This window comes from Dendrobates tinctorius, unplaced genomic scaffold (assembly GCF_039654945.1).
Source record: "Dendrobates tinctorius isolate UK_male_01 unplaced genomic scaffold, ASM3965494v1 ptg000022l, whole genome shotgun sequence".
Classification (NCBI taxonomy): domain Eukaryota; kingdom Metazoa; phylum Chordata; class Amphibia; order Anura; family Dendrobatidae; genus Dendrobates; species Dendrobates tinctorius.
This window is the reverse complement of record NW_027361690.1, coordinates 94,856,401-94,882,055: the sequence shown is the minus strand read 5'-3', so window position 1 is coordinate 94,882,055 and position 25,655 is coordinate 94,856,401.

Below are 25,655 nucleotides of genomic sequence, written 5' to 3'. Positions count from 1 at the left end.
TTTGTTTCTTATCAGGGTCAGGGCCCAGCACTGCCAGCCTCCGTTGCTCCCGCTCCCGCTGTTCCGTTGCCAGCTTGCGGATCTGCTGCTGGCAGTAGGTTTCTTCCTCCTCCTCCTCTAGGGACCGGCCTCTGCCAACAGCGGACAGAGGCACCACTGCCAGGGGTTCTGGTGTTTCCCCCCAGGGACTAGTATCCTTGTCCCAGGCCAGATCCAGCACAACCTGCCTGGACGTTGGGGCGGACGGGAACTCAGGGGTCTCCCGGCTGCAGGGGCGGCGGTCATACCTGACACTTCCCGGTGGTGTTTTGGCTCTGGTGCAGGCACTGGACGGCATCCGGTGGCAGCGGTAGTTGTTAGAGCTGCCTGGTCAGCGGGCGGTGACTGGAGTGGAGCTGGTGCTAGCTCGGGGTCTGCTGAGGCATTTGGTGGAACCTACGCGGCCGCGCCAGGTCGGGGCAGGAACACAGTCTCTGCTTCATAGTCAGCTTCCAGGCTCTCAGGTAACTTTGACTAGCCCCCAGAGGCCGTGGGGTACTCGGTGCCGGGCCCGTTGACTTCAATGGGAGATGTCACAGTGGCAGTGACCCGGTCCGTGGCCTCAGGCGGTCAATGTAAAAGGGGTAGAGTGAAGGGGATAAAGTTGTTGAGATGATTCGTGACGCCACCTGTGGTTTCTGGTCAGTTTGACCAGCGCTGCAGGGTTGCTTCTCTGGGACAGATGGTGTAGTTCAGCAATGATGTTGAAGCTCCCCACAGGTGGAGCTGTAGTTCCAGGGCAGTGTAGATGAGGTTGGTAAGTGGGGAGATGGTGTAAAGAAGTAGATGTAGCAGAGCCGGGTGTAAGGTGCAAGAATAAGTGGAGGACACAAGGGCATGTAGTTCCAAGGCTTTACTCACAGTCTGGTGCACACAGATGCCTGCTTCAGTGCCATGTCCTCCAGGTCAGGGGCTCAGCCAACTCCCAGGCAAGGTAAAGTACACCTTTTTGTTAGCGTGGGTGGTCAGGAGTTGGAATCTCCAGGAGTGGACCCTCTGGACCGTGGCACCGAGGGGCCCCGGGCGAGCTGCCAGGTGGAACCGACCCCTATACAGGGACCGTTAGGAGCAGGCCCAGGGGTTCGAGTACCACGGTAGCCGGTACTGAGAGGGGCGGCTCAGGTTGGACTGGAGTAGGACAGTGGGACTGAAGTGTAGATGACAGAACAGGGGTGGAACACAGGAGACAGGAATGGAGTAAGGCTATAGACTGGAACGTGGAGGAACTGAAGTGTAGATGACAGGACAGAGTTGGAACACGGGAGACAGGAATAAAGGAGGACGGAAGGACTGCAGCAGGATGGAACTGGAACACCGGAGGCAGGACTGGAGTAGGACGGCAGGACTAGAACAGGATGGAACAGGAACACCGGAGGCAGGACTGGAGTAGGACTGCAGGACTGGAGCAGGATGGAACAGGAACACCGGAGGCCGGACTGGAGTAGAACGGCAGGACTGGAGCAGAATGGAACAGGAACACCGGAGGCAGGACTAGAGTAGGACGGCAGGACTGGAGCAGGATGGAACAGGAACACCGGAGGCAGGAGACGGAGGAAACAGGAACACTGGAGCAGGACTGAGAATAACTGTTAGCGAACACGGAAGACAGACTGCGAGGCTGATGCAGGAAACACTGAGGACGGCACCGAGAGACTGCAGAGAGCACAGGAGGAAGCAGGGCCCAGTGTGCCTGATATGGCTCCGTCTGGTCTGCCATTGCTCCGAAGGTGCTTCCGGGTCAGGGCACAGCCGGAGCACAAGAAGCAGAAGGGAGGCGTGGACGCGGCCTATGGCGCATGCGCATTGCATGCAGAGATGGCGTCGGCCGCGAGCCTGTCAGAGCTGACCGCCATGACCGTCGGGTGGCAAGAGGCTGCGGCGTGGGAGCGGAGGCCGGGTGAGTATGCAAAGACGGCGTGGGAGCGGAGGCCGGGTGAGTATGTCGGAGCTGTGTAACAGTACCCCCTCCCTTAAGCCGCCCTCCCAAGAGATTAGCAACAAATCTCTTGAGGATACGAGGAGCATTGATATTCTCCCGAGGTTCCCAGGATCTCTCCTCAGGACCAAAGTCCTTCCAATCAACAAGAAAGAATGTCCTACCTCTAACCCTCTTCATAGCGAGAATGTCCTGCACTTCAAAGACATCATCAGCACCCACCGGCTGAGCACCAGGATCAGGCAAGGAATGGAAGTGATTCAGCACCACAGGCTTCAGGAGAGAGACGTGGAAGGTGTTCGGGACCCGGAGCGAAGCAGGCAACCTCAATTTGTAGGCGACCTCGTTGATACGTCCAAGAATCTCAAATGGACCGATGTAGCGTGGTCCCAACTTGTAGGAGGGCAGTTTCAACCGGATGAATTTGGAGGAGAGCCAGACTTTGTCCCCGACACGATGCGGTGGAGGATCCAATCTCCTTTTGTCAGCATAATTCTTCATCTGATCAGCAGCCCTCTTGAGTGACGTATTGGTTTCGGCCAAAATCTTGGAAAATTCTGAGGACAAGGCGTTGGCCACGGGTACCTCGGAGGCAGGGGTTATCAGAAGGGGAACACCAGGATGTCTACCAAAGACAATGAAGAACGGAGAATTAGCCGAGGACTCGCCAGCATGGTTGTTATAAGCGAACTCTTCCCAGGGGAGTAAGTCGACCCAATAGTTCTGGTGGGCATTGTTGAAATGACGTAGGTACCCAGTCAACGTCTGGTTGGTACGCTCTACCTGTCCGTTGGACTGTGGATGGTAGGACGAGGAGAAGTCAAGGGAAACATTCATGAGCTTACAAAGTGATCGCCAGAATTTGGAGGTAAACTGAACCCCTCGGTCAGACACGATGCGTTGAGGTAGTCCATGGAGTCTGAAGATCTGGTGAATGAAAACTTTGGCAAGCTCCGGCGCCGAGGGAAGACCAGGCAGAGGGACAAAGTGAGTCATCTTGGAAAAGCGATCCACCACCACCAAAATGACTGTGCAGCCCGAAGAGCAGGGTAGGTCGGTGATGAAATCCATGGCGATGTTTTCCCAAGGAACTGCAGGGATGGGCAATGGAAGCAACAAGCCGGACGGAGATCTTCGTGGCACTTTGATTTTAGCACAACATGGACAAGAAGCCACAAAGTCGAGTACATCTTGGCGAAGCGTGGGCCACCAGTAGTGACGCGTGATAAGGTCAAGGGTCTTCTTAGTTCCGGCATGGCCGGCCAGTTTGGAGGAGTGTCCCCATAGGAGGACTTTTCGCTTGAGGTTCTCAGGCACAAGCGTCTTGCCTGGAAGAGGAGCAAGCCAGTTCACTGGAGCCACTGTGATGGTCCTAGTGGGATCAATGATATGCGAAGGTTCCTCCGTGGTTTCGTGTGGCTGGAAGACCCTGGACAGGGCGTCGGCTTTGGTATTCTTGTTGCCAGGACGGAAGCGGAGCTCGAAGTCAAATCGGGTGAAAAATAAGGACCATCTGGCCTGACAAGGGTTGAGTCTCTGGGCAGACTGGAAATAGGCCAAATTCTTGTGGTCCGAGAAGATGACAAAGGGATGGACAGCTACTTCCAGGAGGTGACGCCATTCCTCCAGGGCCAACTTGATGGCCAGGAGTTCCCGGTCGCCGATCGAGTAATTACACTCGGATGGAGAAAAGGCCTTCGAGAAGAAGTCACAAGGGTGCAGGCGACCGGAGGCGGATCTCTGGGACAGTACTGCCCCGGCACCTGTCGAGGAAGCGTCCACCTCGAGTACAAAAGGTCGATTGCTCTCAGGGCGATGCAGGACCGGAGCCGTGGAGAAAGCCTGTTATAGGGTCAGAAAGGCCTCTTCCGCCTCAGGAGTCTAATCCTTGGGGGTAGTCCCTTTACGGGTGAGAGCAGAAATAGGTCTTGTGAGTGCAGAGAAGTGGGAGACAAATTGCCGGTAAAAATTGGCGAATCCTAGAAAGCGATGTATCACCCTTACTCCAACGGGGCGAGGCCATTTGAGAATGGCAGACAACTTCTCGGGATCCATCCTTAGTCCAGCATCAGAGATAATGTATCCCAGAAACGGCAGAGAGGTCTGTTCGAAGAGACATTTCTCTATTTTCGCATACAGGCCGTTCTCCCGACGACGCTGTAGCACCAGGACGAGAGGTCCGTCGAGAAGACGAGGATGTCGTCTAAGTACACGACCACACAGGAGTACAAGAGATTCTGGAAGATCTCATTGACAAACTCTTGAAACACTGCAGGAGCATTGCAAAGACCAAAGGGCATGACCAGGTACTCGTAATGGCCGTCTCGAGTGTTGAAAGCGGTCTTCCACTCGTCACCTGCACGGATACGGACCAGATTATAGGCTCCTCTGAGGTCCAGCTTGGAGAAGACCCGAGCCCCTCTGAGACGGTCAAACAGCTCCGGAATGAGTGGAAGAGGGTATCTGTTCTTGATGGTAATCTCATTCAAGCCCCTATAGTCAATGCACGGCCGTAGAGTTCCATCCTTCTTTTTGACGAAGAAAAATCCGGCTCCCGCGGGCGAAGAGGATTTCCGTATAAAGCCTTTGGCGAGGTTCTCTCGGACATACTCAGACATGGCGGTGGTCTCTGCGGGAGACAGAGGGTAGATTCTGCCCCTTGGTGGGGTTGAACCGGGAACCAGTTCAATTGGGCAGTCAAACGGCCGGTGCGGAGGAAGGACCTCCGCTTCCTTCTTATCAAAAACATCGGCGTAAGAGCTGTAGGCTGGAGGAAGACCCAGAAGGTCTGGAGGTGACCGACGAGCGGCCGCCAGGCGAACAGGAGTCAGACAGCGAGCTTGGCACGGGTGCCCCCAGCGGAGTATCTCCCCAGAAGACCAGTCAAGAACAGGCTGATTAGTCCTTGACCATGGAAGACCGAGTAGAATGGCGTGAGAGAGCTTAGGCAAAACGTAAAAGGCTATCTTCTCTCGGTGTAAGGCTCCAACTTGCAACTCCACTTCTTCAGTGACCAAGGTGATGGTCACCTGTAGCGGTTTACCATCCACTGCGGCAATCTGGATAGGGTTAGATAGAGTAACCATGGGAATTTGGTATTTGTCCACCTCTTCAGGTCGAATGAAATTACCTGCCGAGCCCGAATCCACGTAGGCCACCTCGGAACCACGTCTCTCCCCTGAAACCAAAAGCACAGAAATCGTAAGAGGTTGAGAGGGATCATCATCACCTAGGGAGGCCTCTCTTACCTGACCTAGGTGGAGAAGTTTCCCTGTCTCTTAGGACAGGTGCGGACATAGTGTGCCGAATCACCGCAATAGAGGCACAGACCTTGTGCCCGCTTCTCTCTCTGACGCAACTCGGCCAACTTTAGGTGATCTATCTGCATGGATTCGTCTGAGGAGGGAGAAGAGGACCCTGCCGAACGGGGACTGGCAGAACGGGTGAAAAGGGGAATTGGCCTGGTGGACCTCCTGTCTCTCGCTGACTCGCCAGCACGCTCCTGGAAGCATAGGTCAATGCGGGTAGCCAGCGAGATAAGGTCCTCTAATGTGGACGGGGTTTCCCGACCTGCGAGTTCATCTTTTATTCTGCCTGAAAGACCGCGCCAGAATGCCCCTACCAAAGCCGCGTTATTCCAGCCGAGCTCAGAGGAGACAGTGCAAAAGCGAATAGCGTACTGTCCGACCGTGAGAGAACCCTGATGTAAGTTAAAGAGTGACTCAGTGAGAGAGGCTAACCAGCCCGGCTCATCGAAGACCCTGCGAAAAGTATCCAAGAAAACGAGGAGACTCGAGACTACAGGGTCGTCACGTTCCCAGAGGGGATTCAACCAAGACAGGGCCTCCCCCTCCAGATGGGACATGATGAAGGCCACCTTGGCCCGGTCAAAGGGATATTGCTGCGGCAACCATTCAAAATGGAGGCTACACTGATTTAAGAACCCCCTACAGAGCTTGGGATCCCCGGTGAAGCGAGGCGGTTTGGCAAGGCGGGGCGTCGGGAGAGCTGTGGACGCGGAGGGAGGAGTCGGGCTGCGGTAGCAGCCTGGAGGGCCGACAAGCGACTGTCAAAGAAGGCCATATAAGACAAAATGTGGGCTTGAGTATCTTGTTGCTGACCTAGATCCTGTTGGAGACTGGCCAGTTGAGTGGCATTGTGACAACTCAGGTCTAATAAGTCCAAGAGTGGACCCTCTGGGTCGTGGATCAGGAGCCCCTGGGCCGAGCGCACCTGGTGAAGACCGACCCCTGTACAGGGATCGTTAGGGGCAGGACCGCAGGGGGCAGAACCGCGACAGCCGGTGCCAGGAGGGACGACTCGATGGACAGGCAGGCAGAAGGAGGATGGCGGGATGGGAAAGCGGAAAATACTGGCCAGGAGTCCACAGGGGAGGGTTCAGAGAGGGAGCACAGGGCAGAGACAGACAGACGAGAGTGGAGCAGGCCACAGAGCACACAGGGAAAACAGCAAAGGATAGGCAGGATACACTAGAATAGGTATGGGCCAATGGGTGCAAGAAGTCACACAATCACCAGGCGCCCTCAGAATAGAGCGGACGCCTGATATAGCCAGAACCCGGAAGTACGTCCTACAGACCCTCCCCTCAGCGACGCCCCCTACTAGCAGAAGAGAGCGGGGGAACGCGCGTGCGCGGCCTAAGGCCGGCGCGGTTACCCGCAGCAGAGCGGGGAGCAGAGCGGAAGCGCGCGTGGACAGGAGGGCGCAGGTGAGGGGACGCTGCGGCGGGCACCGCCGCTGAAGGGGCATCGGCGGGCACGGCCGCCGATGTCACAGTACCCCCCCCCATATGTCCTCCCCTTCTGAGGTTGGTCAGAAATCTTTTCATGATAAGGGGGGCATCGACATTCTCTCGGGGCTCCCAGGACCTCTCCTCTGGACCAAAACCCTTCCAGTCGATAAGAAAAAGAGTCTTACCCTTGACCCTTTTCATGGCCAAAATGTCCTTTACTTCAAAGACATCGTTCGAACAAATTGGCAAAGGAGGGGACATGGAGGTTGGTTGGAACCGATTCAAAACTACAGGTTTAAGGAGTGAGATATGGAAGGCGTTAGGGACCCGGAGCGATGCCGGCAACCTCAATTTGTAGGCTACTTCGTTAATGCGCCCAAGTACTTCAAAAGGCCCGATGTATCGAGGACTTAATTTGTAAGCAGGGACTTTTAGGCGGATATGTTTGGTAGAAAGCCAGACTTTGTCCCCGGGATGGTACGGGGGTAGATCCCTTCGTCTCTTGTCTGCGTGTTTCTTAATTCGGATGCTGGCTACCTCGAGCGCCTCCCTGGTCTCCTTCCAAATTTGTGAAAATTTCTTGGCGAGGGTATCTGCTGCAGGGACTCCAGACGATGCGGAAAAGGGCAACGGAACCCCAGGATTTAGCCCAGTTACCACAAAGAACGGCGTCATGGACGTTGATTCGCTGGGATGATTATTATGAGCGAATTCCGCCCAAGGTAGGAGTGAGACCCAATTATCTTGATGGGCGTTAGAAAAGTGGCGTAAGTAGGTGGTCAGAATTTGGTTAATCCGTTCCACTTGGCCATTGGTTTGTGGATGATACGCTGAGGAGAAGTCGAGAGACGTGCCCAGGAGCCGACAGAGAGCCCTCCAGAATCGGGAGGTAAACTGGACCCCTCGATCGGTCACGATTCGTAGAGGAAGACCATGCAGCCTGAAAACCTGGTGGATAAAGATCTCGGCCAACTTCGGAGCAGATGGCAGTCCGGACAAGGGAATAAAGTGGGCCATCTTGGAGAAGCGGTCTGCGACGACTAAGATGGTAGTACATCCAGCAGAGCAAGGCAGATCAGTCACGAAATCCATGGCGATTTGCTGCCAAGGGGCCTCTGGCACAGGCAACGGATGAAGGAGACCGGGGGGCAGAGTCCTTGGAACCTTGTTCTGAGCACAGGTCCTGCAGGAGGCTACAAAGTCCTTTGCGTCCTGGTGGAGAGAGGGCCACCAGTAATACCGGGAGAGAAGCAAAAGGGTCTTCTTAATCCCAACGTGCCCAGCAACCTTGGAGGAATGTCCCCAGCGCAGCACTTCCAGACGTTTGTTTGAAGGAACGAAGGTCTTGCCAGGCGGAAGAGTAGAGAATCTCACAGGGGCCACGGAGATAACTTTAGCCGGCTCGATAATATATGATGGATCCTCCTCCTTTTCAGGTGGCTGCAAAGACCTGGAAAGCGCATCAGCTTTGATGTTCTTACTGCCGGGCCGGAAGTGGAGCTTAAACTCAAAACGGGAAAAATACAGGGCCCACCTGGCTTGTCTGGAGTTGAGTCTCTGGGCAGATTGCAGGTAGGCCAAGTTCTTGTGGTCCGTGAAGATAGTAAAGGGGTGCACTGCCCCTTCGAGCAGATATCGCCATTCCTCCAGCGCCATCTTAATGGCCAACAATTCCCGGTCCCCAATGGAGTAGTTGCACTCCGCAGGAGAAAAGGATTTGGAGAAGAACCCGCAGGGGACTAGACGTCCGGATGGAGCCTGTTGGGAAAGGACCGCCCCAGCTCCAGTGGAGGAGGCATCAACTTCCAGGATGAAGGGCCTACTAGCCACTGGGCGGTGTAGGATCGGAGCAGAGGCAAACGAGCGTTTCAGGGCAAGAAAGGCGTCCTCGGCTTCGGAAGACCAGTCGTTAGACTTCGTCCCCTTACGGGTCAGGACCGTGATGGGCTTGGTGACCGTAGAAAAGTGGGGTACAAACTGTCGGTAATAGTTAGCGAAGCCGAGGAAACGCTGGATGGCCTTTATGCCAACTGGACGAGGCCACTGGAGTACCGCGGACAGCTTCTCCGGATCCATCTTAAGGCCGGAATCCGTGATGATATATCCCAAGAAAGGTAACGCTGCTTGCTCGAAGAGGCACTTCTCAATCTTGGCGTAAAGACGATTTTCTCGAAGGCGCTGCAGGACCATGCGTACACTTCTCCGATGGGAGGAGAGATCGGCCGAGAAAACGAGGATATCATCCAAATACACCACCACGCAGGAATAGAGTAGGTCCCGGAATACCTCATTTACGAATTCCTGAAACACCGCCGGAGCATTGCAGAGACCGAACGGCATGACCAAGTATTCATAATGGCCGTCCCGAGTATTGAAGGCCGTCTTCCACTCGTCCCCCGCTCGGATTCGGATTAAGTTGTAAGCTCCCCGCAGATCCAACTTCGTGAAGATTCTGGCCCCCCTCAGCCGGTCGAAGAGTTCTGGAATCAGCGGGAGCGGGTACCGGTTTTTAACAGTGATGTTGTTCAGGCCCCGGTAATCAATACAGGGTCGCAGGGACCCATCTTTCTTCCGGACGAAGAAGAAACCTGCGCCCGCAGGGGACGAGGATTTCCGGATGAACCCCTTGGCCAGATTCTCCTGTATGTATTCCGTCATAGCCGTGGTCTCTGCTGGGGATAGAGGATAAGTTCTCCCTCTGGGAGGGGTGGCTCCGGGGACCAGGTCGATAGGGCAGTCATAGGAGCGATGAGGTGGTAAGGAGTCCGCTTCCTTTTTGCTGAACACATCAGCAAACATGTGATAGGGTGCGGGTAGACCCGGAAGGTCGGCAGGCTTCGAGCATGGACGGGGACAAGTGAGAGCCCGTAGGCAGTGCTCCTGGCAGGAGTGCCCCCAACGGAGAACTTCCCCAGAGCGCCAGTCAATCACCGGCTCGTGCCGTCTGAGCCAGGGTAGCCCTAGGAGAACAGCATGGGCTAGTTGTGGCAGGACATAAAAGGCTATCCTCTCGAGGTGGAGTGCTCCGATTTGAAGGTCTACTTCGACGGTAACCGTGGTGATGAGTCCGGGCAAAGGTTTACCATCAACGGAGGAAATAGCACGAGGGTTCCTCAATACAATCACCGGAATCCGGAGTTTATCAACCTCCTCCTGGCGGATGAAATTACCAGCAGCGCCCGAGTCCACATACGCCTCCACAGATCCACGCTCCCGACCTGCAATTATCAAAGCTGAAAGGGTAAGGGGGAGAGAGGAATTTTGATCACCTAGGGGGTCCTCTCTTACCTGACCTAGGTGGAGGCATTTCCCGACCTCTCTGGCTTCTCTGGACAAGAACGCACAAAATGGTTGGCACCTCCGCAGTACAGGCAGAGTCCCTTGGTCATCCTCTCCCTGCGCCGTTGCTCGGACAGTCTGACACGATCAATCTGCATTGGCTCAGGAGCGGTACTAACAGGAGATGCAGGGAAACGAGGGACAGGAGCCTGGTACAGCCTAAAGGACCTTCTCTCTCCGACCGCTTCTCGAGCGCGCTCCTGAAAGCGTAGATCAATCCGAGTGGCCAGCGAAATAAGGTCCTCCAGAGTGGTGGGGGTGTCTCGCCCGGCAAGCTCATCCTTGATCTTACTGGAGAGGCCTCTCCAAAAGGCTCCCACAAGAGCCTCATTGTTCCACCCCAACTCTGAAGAGAGGGTCCGAAAGCGGATGGCGTATTGCCCCACTGTGAGGGAACCCTGGCGGAGGTTAAAAAGGGCCTCCGTGGAGGATGCTAAGCGACCCGGTTCATCGAATACCTTGCGAAAGGTTTCCAAGAAGGTCTGAATACTTGACACTACGGGGTCATCCCTCTCCCACAAGGGGTTCACCCAGGACAGGGCCTCACCCTCGAGATGGGACACAATGAACGCCACCTTGGCGCGGTCAGTAGGATACTGAAGGGGGGCAAGCTCAAAATGTAGCCTGCATTGATTCAGAAAACCCCGGCATAACTTAGGGTCTCCGCTGTACCTGGGGGGTTTACCCAGACGGGGAGACGGGGCAGAGACTACGTCACGGGGGGAAGTTGCTGCGGCAGCAGAGGATTGCAGAGCAAGCAATCGATCATCCACGGATGCCATGTAACCTAAGATGTGGGATTGAGCGTCGCGCTGCTGCGCGAGCTCCTGCTGGAGGCTGACCAGGAGGGGAGCGTGCCCGGGGTCAGAGGTCTGCAGGGCGGATAGCCGGGTGTCCATAGACTTCATAAAGGACATTATCCGGGTCTGATTTTCACGAAGGAAAAGTAATTCCTTTTGTGTGGCGGCTGCGGCACCGGCGGGATCCATGGCCTGGTGATACTGTGACAACTCAGGTCTAATAAGTCCAAGAGTGGACCCTCTGGGTCGTGGATCAGGAGCCCCTGGGCCGAGCGCACCTGGTGAAGACCGACCCCTGTACAGGGATCGTTAGGGGCAGGACCGCAGGGGGCAGAACCGCGACAGCCGGTGCCAGGAGGGACGACTCGATGGACAGGCAGGCAGAAGGAGGATGGCGGGATGGGAAAGCGGAAAATACTGGCCAGGAGTCCACAGGGGAGGGTTCAGAGAGGGAGCACAGGGCAGAGACAGACAGACGAGAGTGGAGCAGGCCACAGAGCACACAGGGAAAACAGCAAAGGATAGGCAGGATACACTAGAATAGGTATGGGCCAATGGGTGCAAGAAGTCACACAATCACCAGGCGCCCTCAGAATAGAGCGGACGCCTGATATAGCCAGAACCCGGAAGTACGTCCTACAGACCCTCCCCTCAGCGACGCCCCCTACTAGCAGAAGAGAGCGGGGGAACGCGCGTGCGCGGCCTAAGGCCGGCGCGGTTACCCGCAGCAGAGCGGGGAGCAGAGCGGAAGCGCGCGTGGACAGGAGGGCGCAGGTGAGGGGACGCTGCGGCGGGCACCGCCGCTGAAGGGGCATCGGCGGGCACGGCCGCCGATGTCACAGGCATTTCCAGGATCGGCCACCTGCAGGGCCAACAAACGGGTGTCCATAGACTTCATGACTGACATAATGCGTCCCTGATTCTCCCGCAGGAAGAGCAACTCTTTCTGAGTAGCAGCAGTAGTACCGGCGGAGTCCATGGCCTGATTGTACTGTTAGCGTGGGTGGTCAGGAGCCGGAATCTCCAGGAGTGGACCCTCTGGACCTTGGCACCGAGGGGCCCCGGGCAAGCTGCCAGGTGGGACCGACCCCTATACAGGGACCGTTAGGAGCAGGCCCAGAGGTTCGAGTACCACGGTAGCCGGTACCGAGAGGGGCGGCTCAGGCATTGGCCACCTGCAGGGCCAACAAACGGGTGTCCATAGACTTCATGACTGACATAATGCGTCCCTGATTCTCCCGCAGGAAGAGCAACTCTTTCTGAGTAGCAGCAGTAGTACCGGCGGAGTCCATGGCCTGATTGTACTGTTAGCGTGGGTGGTCAGGAGCCGGAATCTCCAGGAGTGGACCCTCTGGACCTTGGCACCGAGGGGCCCCGGGCAAGCTGCCAGGTGGGACCGACCCCTATACAGGGACCGTTAGGAGCAGGCCCAGAGGTTCAAGTACCACTGTAGCTGGTACCGAGAGGGGCGGCTCAGGATGGACTGGAGTAGGACAGTGGGACTGAAGTGTAGATGACAGAACAGGGGTGGAACACAGGAGACAGGAATGGAGTAAGACTATAGACTGGAACGTGGAGGAACTGAAGTGTAGATGACAGGACAGAATTGGAACACGGGAGACAGGAATAAAGGAGGACGGAAGGACTGGAGCAGGATGGAACTGGAACACCGGAGGCAGGACTGGAGTAGGACGGCAGGACTGGAACAGGATGGAACACGAACACCGTGTCATGGTCCAGTCCGGAGTTTATTTTCTGCTGTCTTCACTCTGGACTGGTCATGCGGGGGTTAAGCTCCTCAGCCTCGTTCTGGAGCTAGCTGGGCTATTTCAGTCTCTCACAGCCTGCTGACCAGTGTTAGTGATAGCTCAAGCTTCCAGTTTAGAGCCTCTGACCCTTGTACCTTGGTGATCCTCCTGCCTCTGACTAGTATCCATGTGTGTGACCCAGACTGATCTCTGACCCTGTCTTTTGGTATTCGCCTCTGCTCCTATGTTTCCTCTCTGGCATTTGACTTCCCAGCTTGTACCCCGACCACGTATTTTGCCTCACGTTTCTGGACCCTGTGCTCATGTTTTGGCTTTCTGACCCTCGGCTTGGTATTTTGACTACGTGTATTGCTGCTCCTTCTGGTACATCTGCTCCTGCTAGTTTCTGACTCGGTTCGTCTGACCATTCTCTCTCGTTACCTGTCACACCTGTGCTATTGCTCAGTGTTTGCTACTCTTAGGTCATGTGCACACGCTGCGGAATCACCTGTGGGGTTTTTCCTGCGGAACCGCAGGTAAAACCGCAGGCAAAGTGACCTGCGGTTTTCCTGCGGTTTTGCCCTGCGGTTTCACACCTCTACTATGTTAAAGGTGTGAAACCGCAGCGGAATCCGCACAAACAATTGACATGCTGCGGAAAAAATGCGCAGCAAAACCGCGCGGAAAAAAACGCAGCGTGAGCACTGCGGTTTTGAAACCCATAGGGTTACATGGTACTGTACCATGTCTGTGGAACTTGCTGCGGTTCCGCAGGGCCAACACCGCAGCGGAACCGCAGCAAAAACCGCAGCATGTGCACATGGAGGTTTCACAACATTATCACTAACCTATTCATTTAAACGGGATTTTGCACTTTTTTTTCCTCTGGTCATGGATCTGCTGCATAACTTGGCAGATCAAGTGTCCAGTTTGACGCAGATGGCGCAGGATTATTCTGTGAATCATCAGTCCCTTGTCATGTCTCATACCCACTTACAGAAAGAACTGACTGAGACTATTAAGACCATGCAGGGAAACACCTCTCATATTGTTAGTCCACCAGGTGACTCTGTAGAAGTTATTTTGCATTCACCTGAACCCTCAGTTAACCTTCCTGACACGTTTTCTGGTGAAAAAGATAAATTTCACATATTCAAGGAGATTTGTAAATTATGTTTTTCTCTTAGACCCCGATCGTCTGGGGATGAGACTCAGCGGGTGGGGATTATTATTGTTACGTATGATAGAAAAGAAAAAAGCGGACGGCACCGCTGTTACCATTGTGCTTCTAGTGGTGTGCGATATCCGGAGCCCTCAATGCTGGCAGCTGCGGGTGCTGGTCTGGAAGTCCACAACGCTGAGTAAGTCCAAAAGGAAAGAGAGACCGCACTCCTGGAGCTGGTGGAAATAGTGTTGGATTTATTCGCACATGCTATGCATGTCGGCCGGGGGAGTGATATCAGGAGAGGAAAAACAGCTGACAATCATAGAATCGTAGAGTTGGAAGGGACCTCCTGGGCCATCTGGTCCAACCCCCTGCTCAAAGCAGGATTCGCTAAATCATCCCAGTCAGATGTCTGTCCAGCCTCTGTTTGAAGACTTCCATTGAAGGAGAACTCACAACTTCTCATGGCAGCCTGTTCCACTCATTGATCACTCTAACTGTCAAAAAGTTTTTTCTAATATCTAATCTGTGTCTCCTCCCATTCAGTTTCATCCCATTGCTTCTAGTCTTTCCTCGTGCAAATGAGAATAAAGTTGATCCTTCTAAAATGTGACAGCCCTTTAGATATTTGTAGACAGCTATTAAGTCTCCTCTCAGTCTTCTCTTTTGCAAACTAAACATTCCCAAATCCTGCAACCTTTCCTCATAAGACAGGGTTTGCAGACCGGTCACCATTCTGGTCGCTCTTTTCTGAACTTGCTCCAGTTTGTTGATGTCTTTTTTAAAATGTGGTGCCCAAAACTGGACACAATATTCCAGATGAGGTCTGACCAAAGAGGAGTAGAGGGAAATAATGACTTCACGTGATCTAGACTGTATGCTTCTGTTAATACATCCTAGAATTGCATTTGCCTTTTTTGCTGCTGCATCACACTGTTGACTCATATTCAGTCTGTGATCTATTAGTATACCCAAGTCTTTTTCACATGTGCTGTCACTTAGCCCTATTCCTCCCATTCTATATATGCTTTTTTCATTTTTATTGCCCAGATGTAGTACTTTGCATTTCTCCCTGTTAAAAACCATTCTGTTAGTTGCTGCCCACTTCTCCAGTTTATTTAAATCTTTTTGAATCCTCTCTCTCTCTTCTCTAGTATTAGCTATCCCTCCTAGCTTTGTGTCATCAGCAAATTTAATCAGTTTACCCTCAATTCCTTCATCTAAATCGTTGATAAAGATGTTGAACAATACAGGGCCCAGGACAGAGCCCTGTGGTACCCCACTTGAGACATTCTTCCAACTGGATGTGCAGCCATTTACGACCACTCTTTGGGTCCGATCACTAAGCCAGTTATGAATCCACCTAACAGTTGCCTTGTCCATTCCATACTTAGTCATTTTTTCAATGGCCGTTTCGCGCTGCTAAAGCGCTTCAACGGTTACACCCGGTCCCCGTCCTGGCGCTGCGCCCAGGTCTGCCGCTGTTACACCTGGCCCCCATCCTGGTGCTGCGTTTTTTGCTCGTTTTAACTTTTTTCTTCATTTTCGCCCAGCTGACAAAAATGTCAAAGCGGACGAACTTTCCAGAGCCTTTCTACCTCCTGATCAAGAAGAAGAACCACAGCACATCATTGAACGCTAAAGGTTAGTCACGTTCGCTTCTACTGATCTTGCCCGGCTGCCTCCCGGGAAGACTTTCGTGTCAGCTTCTGAGCGTACTCGTGTCCTTCGGTGGGGTCACTCGTCCAAGTTGGCTGGTCATGCCGGCCAGAGAAAGACTCTGCAACTCATCTCCCGGTACTACTGGTGGTCTGCCATGGCTAAGGACATTCTGGAATACGTCACAACCTGTCCTTCCTGTGCTCGTAACAAGACGGCCAAGCATCTACCCGCAAGTAGGCTTCAGCCTCTTCCAATTCCGTCTGCCCCCTGGCAGCATATCGCGATGGACTTCAACACAGATCTCCCGATCTCATCTGGCTGTTCTGTGGTGTGGGTAGTGGTGGATTGCTTCTCTAAAATGGCTCACTTCGTTCCACTACCCGGTCTTCCAACTGCTCCTGAGTTGGTGGACCTGTTCATCTGGCACATCTTCCGTCTCCATGGTTTCCCTCTCCACATTGTGTCCGACAGGGGAGTCCAGTTCACCTCAAGATTCTGGAGAGCAGTTTGTAAACTGGTAAGAATTGAACTGGATTTTTCCTCAGCGTACCATCCCCAGTCCAATGGACAAGTGGAGAGGACAAATCAAATCCTGGCTGGATTCCTGCATCACTTTGTCAACGCCCATCATGACCACTTTGTAGACTTACTGTCCTGGGCCGAATTTTCTTACAACAATCAAGTAAGTGAATCTTCTGGAAAGTCTCCCTTTCAGATTGTCTTCGGATTGCAGCCCCGAATACCTCTTCCCATCTCCGGATCATCTGGCCTTCCAGCTGCCGATACTTTCTCCGAAGATTTTTCTAAGGTCTGGAGGGATACCAAAACTGCTCTGGAGAAAGCCTCCCAGCGTATGAAAAGGCATGCGGACAGGAGACGTTTGGATGCGCCTATCTTTCGCCCCGGAGACAAGGTATGGCTCTCTTCTAAGTACATCCGGTTAAAGATGCCATCCTACAAATTAGGTCCCCGGTCCATCGGACCATTTGAGATCTTGAGACAGATCAATCCAGTCTCGTACAAGCTGAAGTTGCCCACTTCCCTACATGTACCTAACTCCTTTCATGTTTCTCTCCTCAAACCAGTAGTTTTGAGTCCCTTCTTTAAGGATCCGTTTACCACTCCTGACCCTGTCTCAGAAGATGATGTTTTTGAGGTAAAATATATCCTGGCCATAAAAAAAGTGAGGGGTAAGACCTACTGGTGGACTGGAAGGGTTTTGGTCCAGAGGAGAGATCTTGGGAGCCTAGGGAGAACATCCAGGCTCCTCTTATCCTTAAACGGTTCTACGCAGGCTTGAAGAAGAGGGGGTGTAAAGAGGGGGATACTGTTACACCCGGTCCCCGTCCTGGCGCTGCGCCCAGGTCTGCCGCTGTTACACCTTGCCCCCGTCCTGGCGCGGTGTCCAGGCCTGCCGCTGCTCTCCGTTCTGGGCACTCACCTCGAGCCTCTCATGCTGCTGCTCAGCATTCTGTCCTCCCTCCTGCCTCCTCCTCCTGGCGTCCTGTGAGGAGATCTGTAACTAAGGCTATTAGGGCACGCCCGCCCGCTCTCTTGCCTTCTTAAAGGGGCGGCGTGCATTATTCAAAAAGAGCAATCAACCAATGGCAGCGCACTGGCTGCTATTTCTGGCCTCTCCTCCATAGGGAGAGCGCCGGAGCAACGAGTATCTATCATTGCTACAGCCGGTTCTCATGCTAACCTGTCTGCACTGCATCTGCAGTCTCTGTGCATTGTCTAATGCTGTCTGTTTCCACAGCATATCAGTATCCTGTGTTACCTGGTTATATCAGCAACCATCTGGGCCTAAGCCATCCCGTTCCGCCTATAGCCATCCGAGTCCAAGGACTGTGTGAAGGTCACTGGAACCGACTCCTTACCATCTAACCGGATCCAGGACCCAGCGCATTACGGACTCTGCTGTAACTTTTGCTATCCCTTTTGGACAGCTGCCACGTGTTCGGGGTCTAACTGGAGGTAGCACCTGTGTCCTCCGGGTATTCCATTATGGCCCTGCCTGAGGGGCTTTACTACGGGCACCCGGGGCTCACTAGTCACGCCCCCTTCGGAGCCCCCCGGACCGTGATCCCGAGGTTCCACTTAAAAAATAAAAACGAATGTGAACTTCACCATCTCTGCCTCCGCTTCCATTCGTTACAATTATCTCCATACTTAGGGCGGGTCCCCAATCCTGGGCTTTCTTGTTGCCCCCTACTGCCCCTGAACGGATCTCAGTAGATAGGTTCTTTGAGGCCCTAGGACTTATCTATGACGAACCGGACCGTGTTAGGGTGGCAGAGGACACTATTATGGGTCTGGGGCAGTGGAAGCACTCACCCGAATGGTACAGCTCCGAATTCCATCGATGGTCCACTGAGGTGTCCTGGGACGACTCCGCACTGAGATGTCTGTTCAGGAAGGGACTGTCGGATTGCTTGAAGGACGCTCTGGCTCTCCATCCACCTCCCAGCTCATTGGAGGAGGCTATGACTCAGGCTATCCATATGGATCGGAGACTGCGGGAGAGAGATGTTACTCAGCGAGGGATTCCGTTGTTCCCTGCTAACCCTAATGTTCTGCATCCATCTGAACCTATGGAGGTGGGAGCCACCAACCCCCAGGAGAAAGAAAGGAAACGGCGACGTGATGGAAAGTTATGTTTTTACTGCGGAGATCACGGACAATGGAAAAAAGACTGGCCTTCCTGTCCACCGACTAACAAGCAGCTGAGTATGGGTGATCATCGTGGAGGTCACCCAGACGCCCAGGTACCTTTTTCTTCATTTTCAAAGATACTGTTAAAGGTGGAACTTGGTGTTGAGAATGGCTTTTTCTATACTTCGGCTTTTGTAGACTGTGGGTCATCCTTGAACCTGATTGACTCTAAGCTGGTGGCCCACTGTAGATTAGGGACAGTTTGGTTGGAAACTCCATTAAAAATTGTGGCTATTGACGCTACACCTCTCACTAAGGATGGTCTCCATTTCAGCTCTAAAGAATTCACCCTCAGGGTGGGGGCCCTACACCAGGAGTGCATGTCATGCTTTGTTTTGGATAACCTCCCTGCTTGCCTGGTGTTAGGGTTTCCCTGGTTGCAACGGCATAACCCGGTTATTGACTGGGGGTCCCGGGATATTGTTAAATGGGGACCTGCTTGCTCTGAAAATTGTCTTGCCACTGTGTCTATGTCATCCATCAGTCTGGAGGGCATTCCGGAATACCTGAAGGATTTTGACCATGTGTTCTCCGAAAAGGAGGCCGAGGTTCTACCACCACACCGCCCATTTGATTGTGCTGTTGATCTGGTTCCTGGTGCCAAATTGCCCAAAGCCCATCTGTACAATCTCTCCGGTCCTGGGCGGGCTGCTATGAAGGAGTATATCTCTGAGAGCCTCCGTAAAGGAAATATACGGCCATCTGTCTCTCCCGTGGCGGCGGGGTTCTTTTTTGTAAAAAAAAAAAAAGGATGGTGGTTTACGCCCATGCCTCGATTTTCGAGAACTGAATAAGATAACCATAAGAAACACTTATCCTCTCCCACTGTCTCAATTGTCGGGGGCCAGGTGGTTCTCTAAGTTGAACCTCAGGGGAGCATACAATCTCATCCGTATGCGGGAGGGGGATGAGTGGAAAACTGCGTTTCTCACCTCTGAGGGTCTGTTTGAATATTTGGTTATGCCGTTCAGTTTGACTAATGCACCAGCGTGTTATGAATGAGTCACCGGAGGAGGAAAAAACAAAAATACAAGCTAAGTCCAGAAAACCGGAGAGGTTGGTAGCTAGCGGATTGCAGACCCCTGATCCTATTCACAACAACTAACAGTAGCCATGGGGTGTTCCTACGGTGGTCCTAGACACCTCGTTCACAGCCGGAGAACTAAATAAATCTAAAGAAAGAAAGGGGAAATCTAAACTGCCCCAGAGCAGATCCCAAAGCAAAGGACAGCCCCCAACATGTATTGACGGTGAAAACAGATGAAAACACAAACACAGACAGAAAGACAGGCTGAGCAAATGATGGGGCCCAACTAACTAGATAGGACAGGAAAGAAAAGCAACTGTCTGCAATCACGCAAAAACCCTGCCAAAAATAATGTCCAACACGTCTGATAGAAAAGGCCCTGAAGTCACTAGACTTCAAAATCACTATATCAGCACTCAGGTATATTCTGAAAACAGAGCAAAGAGATCAACTGATCAGAGACAAAAATGGAGTTCAGCCAGTCCCAACCAGGGCTGATCAGTAATAAAAAAAACACGATACTATCACCATAAGTGCCATTATACACAGGAGATCTGTACTTAATATGCAGTGTCTGTGTTTAGGTAATACAGTGATCAATGACATTATACACAGGGCCTCTATACAGTGTATAGTGTCAGTGTATAGGTGACACACTAACTCACCAGTGACGTCTCTAGGTGAAGTCCTTCATCTTTGTTTTTCATCTTCCATCCAGCACAGATCGCCATCACATCTTCCAGCCAGGGCTCATCTCTGCAGGAAATAACACAATTTCCTAGAGCTCCGCTTGCAGAACACATTACTTATTTTTCCCAACTTCTACATTACATCACATGAAGAAAAAAAGGCGACATAGTGTCGCTCTACACAGTAACAGTACCGCCCCCCCATTTAAAACAGTATACTCAAAAAATAAAATAAATACATCACTACAGTAATAATATCCCTTAATTAGACCCTGTGGTAATAATATCCCCCATCCTAGCCCCCGTGTGTCTTATTCCTGGCTTCAGCCATACGTTCTCCCATCCCACCCTAATGAGTATCCATTCTGCCCCATATAATCTGCCCATCCCGCCCCATCTGTCTCCATCGTATCCATCCTGCACCATGATCCTGCATGATCTGTCTCCAACCCTGCCCCCAGTGTCTCCAGTCATGCCCCCATGTCTTTGATCCTACCCCGTGTCTCCAATCATGCCCCGTATCTCCATTCTGCCCCGTGTCTCCAATGATGCCCCGTATCTCATTCTGCCCCTTCCTGTGTCTCACTGTCACATTGTGCCCCCATCGTGTCCAGCATTCTGCCCCCATCATGTCCAGGATTCTGCCCCATCGTGTCCAGCAATCTGCCCCATCGTGTCCAGCAATCTGCCCCATTATGCCCAGCATTCTGCCCCCATCGTGCCCAGCATTCTGCCCCCATCATGACCAGCATTCTGCCCCTATCATGACCAGCAATCTGCCCCATCGTGTCCAGCAATCTGCCCCATCGTGCCCAGCATTCTGCCCCATCGTGTCCAGCATTCTGCCCCCATCATGTCCAGCATTCTGCCCCCATCATGTCCAGCATTCTGCCCCAAAGTGTCCAGCATTCTGCCCCCATTGTGTCCAGCATTCTGCCCCCATCGTGTCCAGCATTCTGCCCCATCATGTCCCGCATTCTGCCCCATCATGTCCAGCATTCTGCCCCATCATGTCCAGCAATCTGCCCCCGCCCCCATTGTGCCAAGCATTCTGCCCCCATCATGATCAGCAATCTGCCCAATCGTGTCCAGCTATCTGCCACATCGTGCCCAGCATTCTTCCCCATCGTGCCCAGCATTCTGCCCCTTCGTGTCCAGCATTCTGCCCCCATAGTGTCCAGCATTCTGCCCCCATAGTGTCCAGCATTCTGCCCCTTCGTCACCAGCATTCTGCCCCCATAGTGTCCAGCATTCTGCCCCATCGTGTCCAGCATTCTTCCCCCATTGTCACCAGCATTCTGCCCCATCGTCACTAGCATTCTGCCCCATCATCACCAGCATTCTGCCCCATCGTGTCCAGCATTCTGCCCCCATTGTGTCCAGAAATCTGCCCCATCGTGTCCAGCAATCTGCCCCATCGTGCCCAGCATTCTGCCCCATCGTGTCCAGCATTCTGCCCCATCGTGTCCGGCATTCTGCCCCATCGTCACCAGCATTCTGCCCCATCGTGTCCAGCATTCTGCCCCCATTGTCACCAGCATTCTGCCCCATCGTCACCAGCATTCTGCCCCCATAGTGTCCAGCATTCTGCCCCATCGTGTCCAGCATTCTGCCCCCATAGTGTCCATCATTCTGCCCCCATAGTGTCCAGCATTCTGCCCCATCGTCACCAGCATTCTGCCCCATCGTGTCCAGCATTCTGCCCCCATAGTGTCCAGCATTCTGCCCCCATTGTCACCAGCATTCTGCCCCATCGTGTCCAGCATTCTGCCCCCATAGTGTCCAGCATTCTGCCCCCATAGTGTCCAGAATTCTGCCATCTGCCCCGGGCCCTCAGAATCGCCGCTCTCAATAAATAAAAAGAAAAAAAACAAGCTCTTCTTACCTGGCCGCCGTCCAGCGGTGAAGCTCCAGGCGTCCGTCCTGCAGGCTGGTGACTGACAATGACGTCAGACGCCGGCGAGGTGTGCGCTGCGGCGGACGTCAGCTGCCAGCCTCCGATTGGCTGGCGGCTGTTAGCTATTGACGTGCGGGCGCGGGCCCGCATGTCAATAGCGATCATCTGCCACAGCGCCGAGGACCCGGTTTAGCGTGCTGGTAGGGCCCGGTGAGCAGAGGAGACCGTGCCCGAAGTGGGCCCCCTCTGCCCACAAGGCCCCATACGCCAGTCAGGGCAGTAATGCCCTGATGGCGGCTCTGGTGGATAGGTTCAGTAAACAAGCACATTTTGTACCATTAACGGGCCTTCCTAATGCTGAGACTCTATCTAAACTATTCATTGAGCATATGATCTGGTTGCATGGTGTGCCTGTCAGTGTGGTGTCTGATAGAGGGGTGCAATTCGTGGCAATATTCTGGAGGGCTTTTTGTAAAAGGCGGGGCATCAGTCTGACCTTTTCATCGGCCTACCATCCCGAGACCAATGGTCAGACCGAAAGGACCAATCAATCTTTGGAGCAGATTCTACGGTGTCTGGTCACATCCAGACAGGATGATTGGTGCTCTGTGATACCTATAGCGGAATTCACTTTCAATAATCATGTCAATCATTCTACTGGTACTTCTCCTTTCTTCTGCAACTACGGGTTTCACCCTCATTTTGGTGAATTTTCCTGACTGGATTCAGAGTGTCCAGGGGCTTATTCGGCCTTTTTGCGGTTGGGGGAGGTTTGGAGGGAGGTTCACAGGAACATTGGGGAGGCTCAAGGCAAATATAAATTTATTGTGGATAAATGACGCTCTGTGGGGCCGGCTTATCAGGTGGGGGATAAGGTATGGTTATCCACCAAAAATATAAGGCTGAGATTTCCCTCTGCTAAGTTGGGTCCCAAGTTTATTGGTCCGTATGAAATTGTAGAGGTGATTAATCCTGTGGCCTTTCGCCTGCATTTGCCTCCGTCGTTGCGGATCCCTAATGTGTTCCATAAGGCGCTTCTGAAGCCGTCGGTGCCTTCCTCTGAGTCTCCCTCGCACCCGCCGCCTGTTATGGTAGATGGCCAGACCGAGTACGAGGTGGAACAGGTGGTGGATTCTCGTATGCTCCGCCGTTCACTTCAGTACTTAGTCCATTGGAAAGGGTACGGTCCTGAGAATCGGTCATGGGTGCCGGCGCGTTCGGTCCATGCGGATCGGTTGGTCCGGGCCTTTCATGCTCGTCATCCGGGGAAGCCTGGGGGTGCGGTGGCCCACCATTGAGAGGGGGGTACTGTCATGGTCCAGCCCGGAGTTTATTTTCTGCTGTCTTCACTCTGGACTGGTCATGTGGGGGTTAAGCTCCTCAGCCTCGTTCTGGAGCTAGCTGGGCTATTTCAGTCTCTCACAGGATGCTGACCAGTGTTAGTGATAGCTCAAGCTTCCAGTTTAGAGCCTCTGACCCTTGTACCTTGGTAATCCTCCTGCCTCTGACTAGTATCCACGTGTATGACCCGGACTGATCTCTGACCCTGTCTTTTGGTATTCGTCTCTGCTCCTACTTTCCTCTCTGGCATTTGACTTCCCAGCTTGTACCCCGACCACGTATTTCGCCTCACGTTTCTGGACCCTGTGCTCATGTTTTGGCTTTCTGACCCTCGGCTTGGTATTTTTACTACGTGTATTGCTGCGCCTTCTGGTACATCTGCTCCTGCTAGTTTCTGACTCGGTTCGTCTGACCATTCTCTCTCGTTACCTGTCACACCTGTGCTATTGCTCAGTGTTTGCTACTCTTAGTGTGGAACCTCTCTTCCCTCACCAACTCCCCCTGGTGGAGGTTTCACTGCACACCGGAGGCAGGACTGGAGTAGGACGGCAGGACTGGAGCAGGATGGAACAGGAACACCGGAGGCCGGACTGGAGTAGGACGGCAGGACTGGAGCAGGATGGAACAGGAACACCGGAGGCAGGACTAGAGTAGGACGGCAGGACTGGAGCAGGATGGAGCAGCAACACCAGAGGCAGGAGACGGAGGAAACAGGAACACTGGAGCAGGACTGAGAATAATTGTTAGCGAACACGGAAGACAGGCTGCGAGGCTGCTGCAGGAAACACTGAGGACGGCACCGAGAGACTGCAGAGAGCACAGGAGGAAGCAGGGCCCAGTGTGCAAGGTAACACAACGATCAGGCGCCTCCCTCAGGGGGAAGCGGCCTGATATGGCCCCGTCTGGTTGGCCATTGGTCCGAAGGTGCTTCCGGGTCAGGGTACAGCCGGAGCACAAGAAGCAGAAGGGAGGCGTGGCCGCGGCCTATGGCGCATGCGCATTGCATGCAGAGATGGCGTCGGCTGCGAGCCTGTCAGAGGTGACCGCCGTGGCCGTCGGGTGGCGAAAGGCTGCGGCGTGGGAGTGGAGGCCGGGTGAGTATGCAAAGACGGCGTGGGAGCGGAGGCCGGGTGAGTATGTCGGAGCGGTGTAACACTTTCCAGCACTCCTCCAACATGTGCCTTCTCTGAACGTCTCCACACTAGCGCCTAATCTGAAGTACTTGTAGTTGCGTATTAAACTCAAATTCCTCCTTCTTGATGTTACTTAGAGCTCTACTTGTACGGCAGACAGCTGTAGCCTGCTTCGGGGACTTCTTGCTATCATGTCCCGGCTCACCCATGTTACTGTTGTGCCCCCAAGTCTTAGCTGGGAATAAAGTGGTGACGACTTCTATTCCTCTGGTTTCTGCTGCAGGAACATCAGTATCCATACAACCTCAGGGACCGGACCCCGGCCATGCGCTTCAAACTTGAGGAAGGACTCTGCTCTGACCCTAGTTCTTAGTTCTCTTCTTCTCCTTACGTTCCGTACTAAACTTTCTTCCCTCTGAAGAATCAGGCTTTCTATGGCTCTTTCCTGTGCCAGCAACTCCAGGTCACAGGAGTCTGCTGCAGCACTTCCTTCACTCCATCCATCTCAGGGATCTTCTCTCACAGACTGAACTTTTCCTAATATTCTCCCGCTCTCTTGTGCAGTCTAAGCTCCACCCACCTCCCAGCACTCTTCGTGTTCCAAGCAGGGAGCCACAAAGGTTGCTCTGCTACACTACTGGTGTGCGTGTGGGATGTGAGTGTTGGAGTGTGGTCAGGTGTCTCCACCTTATCTGGATAGTGGGGTACCACACCTCAGGAGGAGGTGCAGTACCTCTGTGGCGACTGAACCCTCAGGGGCGCCACATACCCCCCGTTAAACAAAGCACGTCCGCGGGCTGCAAGTGAAACAAAGGATGTTACATAAGGAACATGCAAAATTTCTTTAAAATGCATTTTAACAGGTGAACAATTTTTAAACTAAACATCCCAATATGGGAGGCACTGATTCTTAAACGTTGCAGAAAAAGTTAACAGACTACCTATAATTTAACATTTTACCTAATTCAAAGTGCTATTGGCAGTAACCGTTACCAAAAAGTTCACTACCATTTCAGGGCCTACTATCCCCGCTTCAACATATTTTCCTTTATCATTCACATTTTCACATTCTGCTGTTTCTTCTAGACCCATAGGTGACAACTGCTGACTCCTGGTTCGTCACCTGGTTCAAAATTTTTATTCAAAGCTTCACATTTTTATTAAAGATTACTTCTAAACTACTTTCTGCAAAATATCCATTTCTAATACTGCAGCTAAACATTGCTACCAACATTTTCAAAAGGCACATTATAAAATACTTCACAGTAAGACAACAGTAATTCTTGCAAGGGCTGGACACCGCTCCCAGCCAGGATTTCTTGCAGTGTCTCTAGCTGAAGTAGAACTCGGGTCTGTTCATGTAAAGCCAAGAAAGAGCACCTTAAGAGGCGCAAACTATTTACAGCAAAGT